This window comes from Myxocyprinus asiaticus, chromosome 22 (assembly GCF_019703515.2).
Source record: "Myxocyprinus asiaticus isolate MX2 ecotype Aquarium Trade chromosome 22, UBuf_Myxa_2, whole genome shotgun sequence".
NCBI classification, from domain to species: domain Eukaryota; kingdom Metazoa; phylum Chordata; class Actinopteri; order Cypriniformes; family Catostomidae; genus Myxocyprinus; species Myxocyprinus asiaticus.
In genome coordinates, this window is record NC_059365.1 from 1,711,831 (window position 1) to 1,727,500 (window position 15,670).

General features: G+C 36.9%; 1 protein-coding gene across 1 annotated transcript in view; it reads left to right on the forward strand.

Moving 5' to 3' along the window:
- Positions 1-382: 382 nt before the first annotated feature.
- The window catches only part of pdgfrb (platelet-derived growth factor receptor, beta polypeptide), a 68,592-nt gene continuing 53,304 nt past the window's right edge, over positions 383-15,670 (forward strand). Inside the window, exons 1-3 of the mRNA XM_051650515.1 lie at positions 383-582; positions 886-962; positions 1,076-1,285. The gene's annotated coding sequence lies outside the window, so the exon portion shown is untranslated. The remainder of the gene's footprint in view (positions 583-885; positions 963-1,075; positions 1,286-15,670) is intronic.

Sequence of the window (15,670 nt, forward strand, 5' to 3'; positions counted from 1 at the left end):
CTCTTTCTGTAATAAAGAGAAAAGGCCTTACTCAGCTACTGGACGTTGTTATGAATTTGCAAGCCACTCTGAATGCTGCCTAGGAAAGAAAAAAAAAAGAGGGAGAAAAAGATGCATAGAGAGAGCCAAGATAGAAAACTTTTTGTACTTTTTGTATGTGTGTGTGTGTGTGTGTGTGTGTGTGTGTGCACCATACACTACTATTGACACCTTCCTTTCACCAAAACCACACAATACTCCACTGCTTTTTTATTTTTGTGTTTTGGATTGAGTGCCGTCTGCACAGAGAGGTTCAGTCTGCCCTGAAAGGAACTTGCTATTCTTTTTTTTGTTTCTGATTCTCTTTTTTTCTCCTCAGCTGGGCTCTGCATTGTGATAGTTGCCAAAGTCCAGCGTGTTTCCTTGCATGCCCCTGTGGCTCGTGTTTTCAAAGCAGGAGAAACAGGTGACTGTTGCTGAGGAGTTTTGGCTGGACTTGTGTTTTGGTGTGTATGTGTGTGTGTATGTGTATTCTTCTGGTCTCCAAAACCTTTGTAAGACGGACGCCCTGTTCGGAGAGGCACTGAAAGAATTCTCCAAATGGTACTGTTTTTGGTTCATTTAGAGGAAAATGTTATTGCCAAGTGTTTGCTTAGAATTGCTAAACTTCTAGTTTGAGACACTATGAGACGTTGTTGAGATCTCTTTAAAAACTCTATAAGATATACATGGAAAATAAGTAGGGTCTTTTTCTCAGGAGAAACATCTGAGAGTTACTTTGAGACTTTGGCAAAAGTCTCTCCATTTAAAGGAATATTCCTTTTCTTTAAAAGCAGCAAAAATCAAGGTTACAGAGAGGCACTTACAATGGAAGTGTATTTGTAATATCTTTGTTTTTCTCTACAGTTTTTAGTTTATATGTGGATGTTGAATCTAACGAAGACCAGCGTCTGGGATTCAATCCATGGCACCTTTTTAGCAAGGTTAGTTTTCCTAGTGAGTGAACCCTGCTGTGTCGTTTGACTAAATAAACATATCTGGTGCCCAACCTCCTCTTTCTCTCTCTCTCTCTCTCTCTCTCTCTCTCTCTCTCCAGACTAAAGTCTTTAGCTCCATCCTCCCTCAAGCAGCTCTATGAGCGACCACTACAAAACAGCAGATAATTGGACGCTGATGCTTACTCATAGCGAGAGAGAGTGAAAGACAGAGAGAGAGAGAAGCAGACGCCACGAGAGACAAAGTTAGCAACAGAGGGATTTCCTAAAAATGCTTTTGATTTGATGTCCAGTCAACTGCACTGCTAAAGGTAAGAGACGTGATGTGATTTAACTGTCGTACATGCTCTCCGTTACATGTCATTTCTATTCTGTCCTGACTGGAGCATTTTATTCCTTTGGGTTGCGGTAAAATGTTTCTTCATATAGTTTAGTTATCTTTGTTTGTCTGTGCACAAACTACTAAAAAAATGGTTGTAAATATCCCCAGGTTTGGGGTTCTTTGGCTTGTTATAGTTGTGGAAACCTTTTTAGGTTTTATGATGTACAGGAACCCTAATGCAAAACAATTTTCCAGAAATGAGGTAGAATTGTCTCAGACTGAAATTTTTTTGAAGAACTTTTTGCACGTTCATGTACCATAGTATGTATGTATATGGTAGCACACCCAAGCTATTTGAAGGAAAACCATTGTATTATTATGTTAGATCAAAATTACCATGGGCCATATATTTAAAAAAACATGTTTTTAAAACATGGTATTACCGTAGTACATTTCCAAAAAGCATGGTAATACCATGGTACTGTACATGTCAAAAAATATACTGTAGTAATACAATGGTTTTACTATGGTGTTACCATGGCAAATGGCTAAAAAACATGGTATTAACATTGTAAATGTCCAAAAATATAGTACTACAGTGGTTTTATTATGGTATTACCATGGTAAATGGCCAAAAACATGGTATTGCCATGGTAAAAGTCAAAAAGACATGGTAATACCATGGTTTTACTATGGCATTGCCATGACAAATGGCTGAAAACATGGTACAAATATGGTAAATGTCCAAAAATATAGTAATACCATGGTTGCATTATGGTGTTTACATGGCAAATTACTAAAAACATTGTATTACCATTGTAAATGGCTAACAAACATGGTGTTAACATAATAAATATCCAAAAAATATAGTAATACAATGGTTTTACTGTGGTATTACAATGGCAAATGGATAAAAACGTGGTATTACTATGGTACATGTCAATACAACACGGTAATATCATGATTTTACTATGGTGTTGCCATTAAATGGCTTAAAAACATGGTACTAATGTGGTAAATGTAAAAACAATATAGCAATAACAAGATTTTACTATGGTATTAGAATAGCAAATGACTAAAAACATGGTATTCCCATGGTAAATGGCTTAAAAACATGGTATTAACAAGGTAAATGTCCAAAAATATAGTTATACAATGGTTTTACTATGGTGTTGCCATCAGATGGCTTAAAAACATGGTACTAATGTGGTAAATTAAAAATTTTTTAGTAATAACATGACTTTACTATGGTATTAGAATGGCAAATGACTAAAAATATGGTATTCCCATGGTAAATGGCTTAAAAACATGGTATTAACATGGTAAATGTCCAAAAAATATAGTAATACAATGGTTTTACTATGGTGTTGCAATCAAATGGCTTAAAAACATGGTACTAAGGTGGTAAATTTTAAAAAATATAGTAATAACATGGTTTTACTATGGTATTAGAATGACAAATGACTAAAAACATGGTATTCCCATGGTAAATGGCTTAAAAACATGATATTAGCATGGTAAATGTAAAAAATTATAGTAATACAATGGTTTTACTATGGTATTACCATGGTAAATGGCTAAACCATGGCATTACCATGGTACATGTCAACAACATAGTAATACCATGGTTGTACTATGGTATTATCATGGCAAATGGCTAAAAACATGGTTTTACCATGGTACATGTAAAAGAGACATGGTAATACCATGGTTTTACTATGGAGTTGCCATGACAAATGGCTAAAAAACATGGTACTGATGTGGTAAATGTAAAAAAAACATGGTAATACCATGGCTGTGCTATGGTGTTACCATGGTAAATTACTAAAAACATGGTATTACCATTGTAAATGGCTAACAAACATGGTATTAGCATGATGCATTTCCAATAATATAGTAATACAATGGGTTTACTATGGTATTACCATAGCTAATATCATGGTTTTACTAAGGTGTTGCCATGATGAATGGCTAAAAACATGGTATTAACATGGTAAATTTCCAAAATATATAGTAATACAATGGTTTTACCATGTTATTACTATGGCAAATGTAAAACGTGGTAGTACCTAATTTTCCAGAAATGAGGTGGTTAGACCAAACTTCATCTGAAGATCTTATTTTGAGGAACCTTATCTGTGTTATTGAAGGTTTTTGTACATTCTGTTACTAAGATGTTCTTCATCCGAAATCTCCAGATGTAGGCAGTGATGAATGGACATTAGAAAGCTTGTGTTTTGTTTTTGTCTTAATCTGTGTTTCCGGTGAGAATTCTGTATCTCTGCATCCTCTGGTTTGTTTGGGCGAGTGGGAAGATTTCTGCTGTTTGTTTATGTGTTAAACACGTCACATTTAAATGACAATGTCTTGAATTCAGCGAGAGCAAACGGATCTGTGTTTTACAGTCAGTGTTTGAACACCTTTACACATGCTTGTCACCATCTGTGAAACTGTAGAGAGGTTTATTTACTTGTTACTAGAGCGAGTTTGTAGAGACGTTGCGTTTGCAATGTGTATGTGTGTGAGGTGTCGTAATGCGCTGTGGTCTCCTTTTGTGTGTTGTATGGCAGTGCTAATGGTTTATTTGAACGGTTCCCCTGTGCTTTCTCACCGGTTGTTGCATGTAAAGCCCAACCGCATTCAAGAATTTACTTGTGGGAGGGAGTCGTGTGGCACCATGCGAGGAGCGGACATGTGAACAGCGAGCTCTGCGCACTTTGCTAGTTTTATTACTATTTGTGTCGTAAACAAGTGAGATTCGATACACCCTGATACTTAATTGTTCTAGGTAAACAATATGTCAAAGAATTCAAAATCCTCGTGCTCTGAAGATATTAAAAGACACTTACATGCTTAAGCTAACGCCCATGACAAGGCCGTAGACCAGGGACTCAATTTGGACAGTGCGGTGGAAGAAATCCACCATCAACTGTTGAACATGATGGCAATGCTGACGAAGGTCATTGCAGACTTGGAGGATCTTGCTGTAATACATCGATCGATCACTGCCATGGAGGCAAAATTCACTGAGTTGGTTTCAAGAGTGTCAGATGCTGAGAAACAGATTGATTATCTGGAGTCATCAGAGAGGGAATTAGCTGCTAACCCACTAACGACCAAGGTGGATTTGCAGCGCATCTGGGAAAAACTGGAGGATTTGGAGAATCGTAATCGACGAAACAACATCCAAATTGTTGGAATTCCTGAGCATGAGGAAGGCCGAGTTATGGTAAAATTCCTAGACGGGCTCTTTCCGAGTCTGCTTGACATAACAGGCCATAAGCTGGAAATCGAGCGAGCTTACAGGGTTCCGGCTCGGAGATCCACTAAGGGAGACAGGCCCCGATCAATTCTGCTTCAGAATTATTCATTCCTTTTCTAAGATCTCAGGATAAAGAGTCAATTGGTCTGAACCCGAAGCTTTGGTTCTGACAGCGTACTGCCCAGTAATGGCTGCCCAGTTAATTTTGACCCCTTAATAAAAAGGTTTTTGAGCGATGTGGGCATCGCTCGAAATTACATTTATCTATGATTGGGAAGGTTAATGTTTTTAAAATGAATTATATTCCAAAATTTAACTACCTGCTACAATCTCTCCCTGTAGATGTCCCCCTCTCTTATTTCAAGCAATTTGATAGCATAGCGAAGTACTTCATTTGGAATGGTAAGCATCCCAGATTACATTTTAATAAGTTATATAGGCTGATTGACAAAGGTGGGCCAGGCCTACCCAAGATTTTGTTTTATTATTATGCATTCTTTCTCAGGCATTTGACTCATTGGTCGCTTCCACCTGAGAGAGCCCCTCCCTGGTTTTGTATTGAACAGGAAGTTCTTACCCCTATTTCACCATTGTAAAGCCTTTCTACAAAACTAACCGGAGAGGTTAAGTTACATCCCATTAACTCGCATTTGCACTCGGTATGGACAAAAGTGTCCTGAGTGTTTAATTCGAATTTTATTTAAATGTTGCCTCATGTATATGGCTAAACCGTAGATTAAGTATTAATAAGTTCCCTTTCTGCTGGTCAGAGTGGATTGTGAGGGGGGTTACTACACTCGGTGACCTATATGAGAGTGGAGTGTTGAGTATCTTTTGAAAATTTGGTTTAACATTTTGGGATTTCCAGATCTCAATTCTATAGGTATTTACAGCTGCGTCCCCTGCTCTGTATTGTTTTTGGGAGTAGCATACACCCCCTAAAGCGGCAGATACTCTGGCAGAGGTGATTACTGCTTTTGGAAAAGGTCATGAGGCATCAGTGTATTACTCCCTGATAATTCAGAGTCTGGGGGATGGAGCTTTAACTTCTGTCAAGAGATTATGGGAGAAAGATTTAAACTTGGTATTGGAGGAGGGAGTGTGAGCTAGGATTCTAAAAAACATCAAGACTACATCTAGAGATGCAAGGGTTTGCCTTATGCAATTCAAGATTTTGGACCCCCTCTAGATTGTATAAGCTTGATCTTAAAGACACACCCACCTGTTGCCAATCAGAAGATGGAGACACAACCCATAATTTTTGGGGGTGTGTTAAGGTCCAAGAGTTTTGGTTGAAGGCTCAGAGTTTCATATGTGACGTTTTGGGCACTCAAATTTCATTTTGCCCCAGACTCTGTATTCTGGGCGATGGGGCAGTCATAAATTTGGGGGACAAACACATAAAGAATTGGGTCCTGACTAGTATTATGATTGGCAGGCAGATTATTTTAAGGGGATGGAAGTCAGATAGGGCTCCCTCATTTCTGGAGTGGTGTGCGGAGATGAGGAGGGTGGCAGCTTTTGAGGAGATGTCAAGCAGAAAGATGGGGGTTCAAGATTTGTTTGACAGGAAATGGGGCAAGTATTTAGTGTTTTGGGGGGAGTCTCACGGAGGGGCTGTGGAGAGAGAAGTTTAGATTTGTTTATATATGATTATTATATTTTTTGTTTTTATTTTTTGTGTGTGTGTATTCTATTTGTGACCACAGGGGTGTTCGTTGGGGGTCAGGGTGGGGTTGGTGATTGGGGAGGGGTAATAGTGGGTGTTAAATATTAAATGTTGACTCAAAGTATATTTGTTGTGTTTTATCTTTGTTATATGTTTGAGTCAATAAAACATTTTAATTGAAGAAAAACATTTTTTTTACTTGTGTACATTTATGGTTTGTTTTTTTCTGACACTACTTTCCTAAAAAGTATAACAAGTCAGTATGAAAATCCTCAGTGCTGTAAAAGCGGCATGGAAAGCTCTTTTGCACAGACAGTTATCTGAAGTTCAGGACTTTGCATATCTTCTTGAACAGTCTGGACTGTTCATTTCATCTCTGCTCAGCTGTACACAGATGTTCAATGGCTGAGCTCAGAGGAAACGGTCAGTTTCTGAAGTGCTTGCATGCTAATGCACGGAGCAGAACCTTCATCGCATGCTGTTCTAGAAACTCCCATTACTCATCACGTTCTCAGTCTAATCGCTTTTTCATAAGAAGTTTCTGTCCAGAACATGCAGTCATTAGTCACATGCATGAGTAAAACATAAGTGTACGCGTGTGCGATAAGACTGTCAACTGAAATCGAGTGGTTTGTGTTGGGACGGAGTGCACCACATGTGCTGCATCACCAGCTGTTTCCTGCCCTTCACAGCTGGCCCACATACCAGTCCAATGTAAATGTGTTCCCCATTAGCAGCGGATGAGTGGATCTGATGGAACAGAGTCAAACACACATGATCTGCTGGACTGTCAACACAATGCTGAATAAGAAAACAATTGGTTCAGATACACTTTTCAGAGCATTTCGTTATTTGAACATTTGGTTCCTTAAAGCTGCTGCATGAGATGTTTTTTATTCTGTACACAGTGTCAGCTATAATTAATCCATTGGTAGGTTGACTTCCTGAAGAGTGTAAAACTGTGACTCTGTGGTGCTTCCAAAACTCTGTTAGTTTGAGTGGCTTGACATCTCAACTTCTGACTCAACCAGTGGCGTGGGTTTCAGATGCTAATGCTTAAATAACATGGACATTGTACTGACTAATTAAACTATTCATTTACCATGATATTTACTTGGTGGTAATGCAAGGTATGTCAATGCATTGTATTATCATAGTAAATGTCAAAATTACTACAGGTACAAGTCCATAAAACCATGGTATAACCATGATACATGTCCAAAAACTATGGTAATACCATGGTTTCACTCAGGTTTTATCATGATAAATGTTTAAAAGAGTTTGGTATTATCATGGAACATGTCCAAAAAACATTCTAGTTCCATGGTTTTACTGTAGTATTGCCATGGTAAATGTCTAAAAACATGCTATTACCATGGTTAATGTAAAAAAGAACATGGTAATACGATAGGTTTACTATGGTATTGCTTTGGAAAATGTCTAAAAACAAGGTATCACCATGGTAAATGTAAAACACGTGATCATACAATAATTTTACTATACTATTGCCATGGTAATTGTCTAAAAACATGGTATTACCATGGTAAATGTAAAAAAACGTGGTCATACGATAGTTGTACTATACTATTGCCATGGTAAATGTCTAAAAACATGCTATTACCATAGTAATTGTAAAAAATGTGGTCATACGATAATTTTACTATACTATTGCCATGGTAAATGTCTAAAAACCTGGTATTACATTGGTAAATGATCAAAAACATGGCAATATGATGGTTTTACTATAGTATTCCCATGGTAAATATCTAAAAACATGCTATTACCATGGTAAATGTAAAAAAAACATGGTAATACGATGATTTTACTATGCTATTGCCATGGTAAATGTCTAAAAATATGGTATTTCCATGGTAAATGTACAATACTGTGGTCATAGCAAATGGTCTTACAATATGGTACCACCATGGTAAATGTCTAAAAACATGGTATTTCCATGGTAAATGTAAAAAATGTGGTCATACGATGGTTTTACTATACTATTGCCATGGTAAATGTCTAAAAACATAGTATTACCTGGTAAATGTTAAACAAACATGGTCATTTGATGGTTTTACTATGTTATTGCCATGGTAAATGTCCAAAAATATGGCATTGCCAAGGTATATTTCCAAAAACTTGGTAATGCCATGGTATGTTTTCAAAAACATGGTAAAACAATAGTTTTACTATGGTATTACCATGATAAATGTTTAAAAAATAACGGGATTATCACTGTACATGTCCAAAAACGTGGTTATACTATGGTAGTGCCGTGATAAATGTCTAAAAATATGGTATTACCATGGTAAATATCCAAATATATGGTAATGCCATGGTTTACAATGGTATTACCATGTCAACACAACATGTTATTACCATGGTAAATAAAATAAAAATATATGGTAATACCATGGTTCTGTGATGGTATTATAATGTTAAATGTCTAAAAAAAAAAAACATTGCAATACTATGGTATTACTTTGGTATTGCCATGGTTTTAGTATAGCATTACTATTGTAAATTTCTAAAAAACATGGTTTTACCATGGTAAATGTTCAAAAAGCAGGGTAATGCCATGGTTTTACTATTGTAATTACCATGGTAAATGTCTAAAAAACATGGTTTTACCATGGGTCATTAAAAAAAACATGGTAATACCATAGTTTTATTATGGTATTGCCATGGTAAATGTCTAAAAACATGGTTTTATCATGGTAAATGTCCAAAAAGCCATTTTATTATCATGGCATACATCTAAAAAAATCATTGTAATGACCTGTTTTTGTAAGTGTCAACAGACCATCAGTAACATTGAGACTATCGGCTGTAATGTCTCAGTCTTCTTTCACCTCCTACAGAGTTTCAGCATTCAAGAGCAGAAGTTTGTCTTATTTCATCAGGGTGAATTTCCTTCACTCATTCACTCAAGTGTGTCTTTAATCGTCTGTATCCTGCGTTTAATGACCACTAAGATAATGGCACAGAAAATAATGATGACCAATGAATAACACAAGAATGCAAAAAGTAAGATGGATGATGCTGTCTTAATTAGTCTAAGAAGAGCTGGATTTTGCCTGTCTCGCTGTCTGTCTCTCTGCACTTCGTCCAAGTCAAACAGAGACACCGAGAGAAAGTGTTGAGTTAAAGAGGGAAAATTGGCTCAGCAGACCAAAGAAAATATTATCAGACTTTCTTTAGATAACTAGCTCTATTTAGGAAAGACATTAGAAAAGTGCAGTGTGTGTGTGTGTGTGTGTTTGTATTGGCATGTACAGTATGTGTTGTGTGCGTGGAAGCCTTTGTGTGCTTTCTGTGACTGTTTTAGTCATTTCTCAGCAATGCAAAGCATGTTTTCATTTCCACATTTGAATCAGAACCAAGCAAAGTTCTGTTAATTTGTGAGCATTTGGGATGCGGTTTTTTTTACACTGTTATTTGAGAGTACATGTGAATACATGGATGCTCCACACATTTCGATGTTAGAGCCTCAACATACTGTACACAAGCATGTGAACACAAATGCAAATGTATTATTCTCACACGCTCAGTTTCACATATGTCATTGCATTCTGGAATGTGACTAAAACACATCACCCCCTGAGGTTTTTTTGCTATGTAGATATATATGTGCCACAATTCTGCATGCGCAAAATTATATTTTGAGCGCACAAAAATGTTCTGCATGCACAAGATGATATTTTGAGTGCACAAAATTGTTCTACACACACAATATGATATTTTGAGCACCCAAAAATGTATTTTGCATGCACAAGATGATATTTTGAGAGCAAAAAAAAAATTTCTGCACACGCAATATAATATTTTGAGCACAAAAAAATTTTCTGCACGTGCAAGATGAAATTTTGAACGCACAAAAAGTTATTTTACACACGCAAGATATTTTGAGCGCACAAAAATTTTCTACGCGTGCAAGATTATATTTGAGAGCACAAAAATGTTCTGCATGCGCAATATGATATTTTGAGCGCACAAAAATGTTCTGCATGCGCAATATGATATTTTGAGCGCACATAAAATGTTGTGCACGTGCAAGATGATATTTTGAGCGCACAAAAAGTTATTTAACTCAGTTTTGTAAAGCAATGTATCTTCTTACAAAGATTAATTCATTTTGAGCAAACGAAAATCAACTTTGTGCTTGAATACATTTTATTTTAATGTGAATTTTGCTTTCCCCTTCTTCCCACTCTGCATGCAAAATACCTTTTTGCGTGCTCAAAATATAATTTTGTGCATGCAGAATTGTGGCACAAATATAACAAATATAACTGTAACGACTCCACAAGCAGAAGGGAAGGAAGACACAGGAAAGCAGGTTTTTCCAGACTCAGGTAAGGCTTTTAATCGGCCACTTCCATGCTTTACAGCTTCACAAACTCAGTCTCAGAGGCACGTAGGCACTCAACTCATTAGCTTCACATAGGTAAGCACATTAGCTTCATAAACATAAACAAATCAGCCTCCACGATCACTGTAGGCTCTCTCGTGTCAGACTCTCTCTCTCTTTTGGCGGTGCCATGGCTGTTTATATGCCGCTCTCCCCAAGCTCACTGGAATTAGAGACAGGTGTTAGACATAATTTAGCTCAGGTGTAAGCACCCTTACCGCTCGTTCTCTCTCCAGACGTACGCTCGACCACGCCCCTGCTGCCACATATCCCCACCGCCTGACTCAGGCCAGGGAGCCATCCGGCCTGTCTACCACAAACCCCCCATTTCTGGAAAGGAAGTCGGCGACAGCCATCTGCGTCCCCAGTCTGTGGACCACCTTGAATTTAAAGGGCTGGAGAGTCAAATACCAACGGGTGATCCGTGCATTGGTATTCTTCATGCTGTGGAGCCATTGGAATGGGGCGTGGTCCGAGCAGAGGGTGAAGGCCCGCCCCAGCAGGTAGTACCGGAGGGTGAGGACCACCCACTTGATGGCCAGACACTCCTTTTCCATGGTGCTGTACTTCGTTTCCCTCAAAGAGAGCTTACGGCTGATGTACAGCACCGGGCGCGACTCCCCCTCCACCACCTGCGAGAGTATGGCCCCCAGCCCTCTGTCTGAAGCGTCCGTCTGTAATAGGAAAGGGAGAGAGAAATTAGGTGCATGCAAAAGCGGCCCCCCATTGGTTTTATCATTTTGCGACTGCGTTTGCAAGCTCTAACACCTTGGCTCTGTGGTGTTTTTAAAAAATTGATCTGCTAATTTGAGAGGCTTGACATCTCAACTTCTGACTCAACCAGTGGCGTGGGTTTCAGATGCTAATGCTTAAATAACATGGTCATTGTACTGACTAATTAACCTATTCATTTACCATGATATTTACTTGGTGGTAATGCAAGGTATGTCAATGCATTGTATTATCATAGTAAATGTCAAAATTACCACAGGTACAATAAAACCATGGTATTACCATGATACATGTCCAAAAACTATGGTAATACCATGGTTTCACTCAGGTTTTATCATGATAAATGTTTAAAAGAGCTTGGTATTATCATGGAACATGTCCAAAAAACATTCTACTTCCACGGTTTTACAGTAGCATTGCCATAGTAAATGTAATAAACATGGTAATACAATGGTTTCACTATGCTATTACAATGGTAAATGTAATAAACATGTTAATGTGGTGGTTTTTCTATACTGTTGCTATGGTGAATGTCTAAAAACATGGTAATACAATCGTTTTACAATGGTATTGCTATGGTAAATGTCTAAAAACATGGTATCACCATGGTAAATGCCTAAAAACATGGAATTACCATGGTAAATGTCTATAAACATGGTAATACGATGGTTTTACTATGCTATTACAATGGTAAATGTAATAAACATGGTAATACAATGGTTTCACTATGCTATTACAATGGTAAATGTAATAAACATGTTAATGTGGTGGTTTTTCTATACTGTTGCTATAGTGAATGTCTAAAAACATGGTAATACAATCGTTTTACAATGGTATTGCTATGGTAAATGTCTAAAAACATGGTATCACCATGGTAAATGCCTAAAAACATGGAATTACCATGGTAAATGTCTATAAACATGGTAATACGATGGTTTTACTATGCTATTACAATGGTAAATGTAATAAACATGGTAATACAATGGTTTCACTATGCTATTACAATGGTAAATGTAATAAACATGGTAATACAATGGTTTTACTATGCTATTACAATGGTAAATGTAATAAACATGGTAATGTGGTGGTTTTTCTATACTGTTGCTATGGTGAATGTCTAAAAACATGGTAATACAATCGTTTTACAATGGTATTGCTATGGTAAATGTCTAAAAACATGGTATCACCATGGTAAATGCCTAAAAACATGGAATTACCATGGTAAATGTCTATAAACATGGTAATACGATGGTTTTACTATGCTATTGCCATGGTAAATGTCTAAAAACATGGTATCACCATGGTAAATATCTAAAAACATGCTATTACTTTAGTTAATGTTCATAATACATGGTAATATGATGGTTTTACGATGCTATTGTCATGGTAAATGTCTAATAACATGGTATCACCATGGTAAATGCCTAAAAACATGGAATTACCATGGTAAATGTCTATAAACATGGTAATACGATGGTTTTACTATGCTATTGTCATGGTAAATGTCTATAAACATGGTAATATGATGGTTTTACGATGCTATTGTCATGGTAAATGTCTAAAAACATGGTATCACCATGGTAAATGACTAAAAACATGCCATTACCATGGTAAATGTCTAACAACATGGTATCACCATGGTAAATATCTAAAAACATGCTATTACCTTAGTTAATGTTCATAATACATGGTAATACAATCGGTTTACAATGGTACTGCTATGGTAAATGTCTAAAAACATGGAATTACCATGGTAAATATCTAAAAACATGCTATTACCTTAGTTAATGTTCATGATACATGGAAATATGATGGTTTTACGATGCTATTGTCATAGTAAATGTCTACTAACATGGTATCACCATGGTAAATGTCTAAAAACATGCCATTACCATGGTAAATGTAAAAACCCCATGGTAAATGTAAAAAATAAACATTGTAATACAATGGTTTTACGATGCTATTGCCATGTTCAAATTCTAAAATCATGGTATCACCATGGTAAATGTCTAAAAACATGCTATTACCATGGTTAATTTTAAAAAACAAACAAACATGGTAATACAATGGTTTTACGATGCTATTGCCATGGTATATGTCTAAACACATGCTATTACCATGTTTAATGTTAAGAAAACATGGTAATACGATGGGTTTTACTATGCTATTGCCATGTTTCTGGCCTTATACTTGCCATCTATCCAACACCAGAGGAAAGCCACAGCCACTTCCTGATTCCTAATTTCCTCTCTCTCTCTCTCTCTCTCTGTTTGTAGAAGCTGGTTTAACTCTGAGGTCGAGTTTAAAGCCAGTCGGAGCTGTAATCACTTAAAGCTGTCTCTCTCGCTCTCTGTGTGTGAGTGTGGGGGTGTTAGACAGCTTGTTTAGAGAGGATGAGGTTACAGGGTTTGTCTTTTTATGGAAGTTTGGTTTAATTAGTTCATGTTTTTGACTATGGAAGAATACTGCATTATCTCAGAGTCATTGACTTTTTGTCTTACTTGACTTAGTGATGAGCAAGAGTAGAGTTACGTGAGACTCTTACCCCAAGTATTAAAACTTTTCCGGTCTTCTCATTTGATTAAGGGTCAGTGCATTAAAAACATAATCCATTGCACACTGAATTTCTGTTAAAAAATCAATGAAAAATGATTATACACAATCTCCTGTCAGTTCTGAAGACATTTAGCTGATGACTTTGTGAGATGATGTGTCGTAGTGCTTTATCACACCCTTAATGGTTCTCATGGCTGTTTTTGGGACAGGGTCTAAAACTCCAGATGTGGCCAACAGTGTCAGGGTGCAGTTCGCTCCTCAGTTCCTCGTTATCCAGAGCGAAACTTTCTGGCATTCTCTAGTGACATCTCTCTGGCTCAGATCTGCTGAGAAATCATAAACACAACTATAAATCTGTGATTGTGCTGCACAATGGAAAATTATGAGAGATAAAGGAGGTAAACTTTAACTCCTGAAGCATTCTAGTTTTATTAACCCTATAATGCCATGTGCATCAAATATGATACACAACGTTTGACGGCTCCTGTTTCACTCTCTGTTCAAGCTGATGAGCCAAACAACGTATGGTATATAAGTTTCACATGTTTATGGCACCATCTAGTGGATATTTGTTGAACAAATGTGGTTTTAATGTTTATATCGATCTATTTAAAATGGCGACGGACTTCCGTGAAAATGACTCTTATGTTGGGATAAATAACAGCTTATTTTAATAAAGTTAAAGTGACAGTAATGATTATATTGCTACTGATATTTTAAAATGAGTATTTGCTGAATATAAACAATGTGTGCTTGGTTAAAATTTTGTATATTATTTTATTGAAAATGCCCTTTGAAATCCATCAAATATGATACAACAGACTTTTGAGGAATATCTTTCAATCATCATTACATTTACATTCATGCACACCACAAAAACAAATCACAGAGCTTTGAAAATTCTGACATATACATTTTATAAGATATATTTAAAGTGTGGACTAATATTTCTGTGTATTTTCATATATGCAGCCTGCTCTGTCATTATAAAGGTCTCATTATTTTACATCACAAGCTATTATGATGTCACCTTACCATAAGTTCCTGAGACCCAGAGAAAAAAGTTTGACAATTTCCCTTTTTTAAATGTCAATATAGTGTTTGGTGCATAAAATACATATGATAAAAATGTATTCATATTGTATTTGATGTGCTGAATTGAACTGTTATTTCAGTGCATATTTATAGAGCAAGGAGAGGAAGTTTTCATGGCCAAACTCTCAAACATTTGATATCTCTGAAAAGCCCAGAGAGTCCTCTGATAATACCCCAAGATTTACCACTGTAGCATGTATGGGCTAAGAAAAACTTAAATAAAAAATGTCCTACACAAAAATGAACTGCTGGGCTTAAGGAGGATGATGACTTTTAAAGCCTAATGTATCAAATATTGTAACAACCAGTATAATTCGGGACAGAGAGGAGCACACAGCAGTCTTAATACAAACACATAATCCTTTATTAAATGTTAAAACACACAATAAAGATCAACAGGGTAACCCTCCTTTTCAAATGTCAGCAGACAGCCTCCCCCTTTCACGTGTAACAGTGTTGCCAGTCTAATTATATGGCAGGACAGATGTATTCAGATGGGCATTCCCTGCATTTTGTTTATCAGTTCACGGACATCAGGAGCTTCCCTAACAAAGATCCAGTCCAATAGCTACCTAACACATTTTCTCCCACTACCTAACTATCTTCACCGCCAGAGACACTAACTGCCCCGAGTGGTGTCCCCCAAAATAAT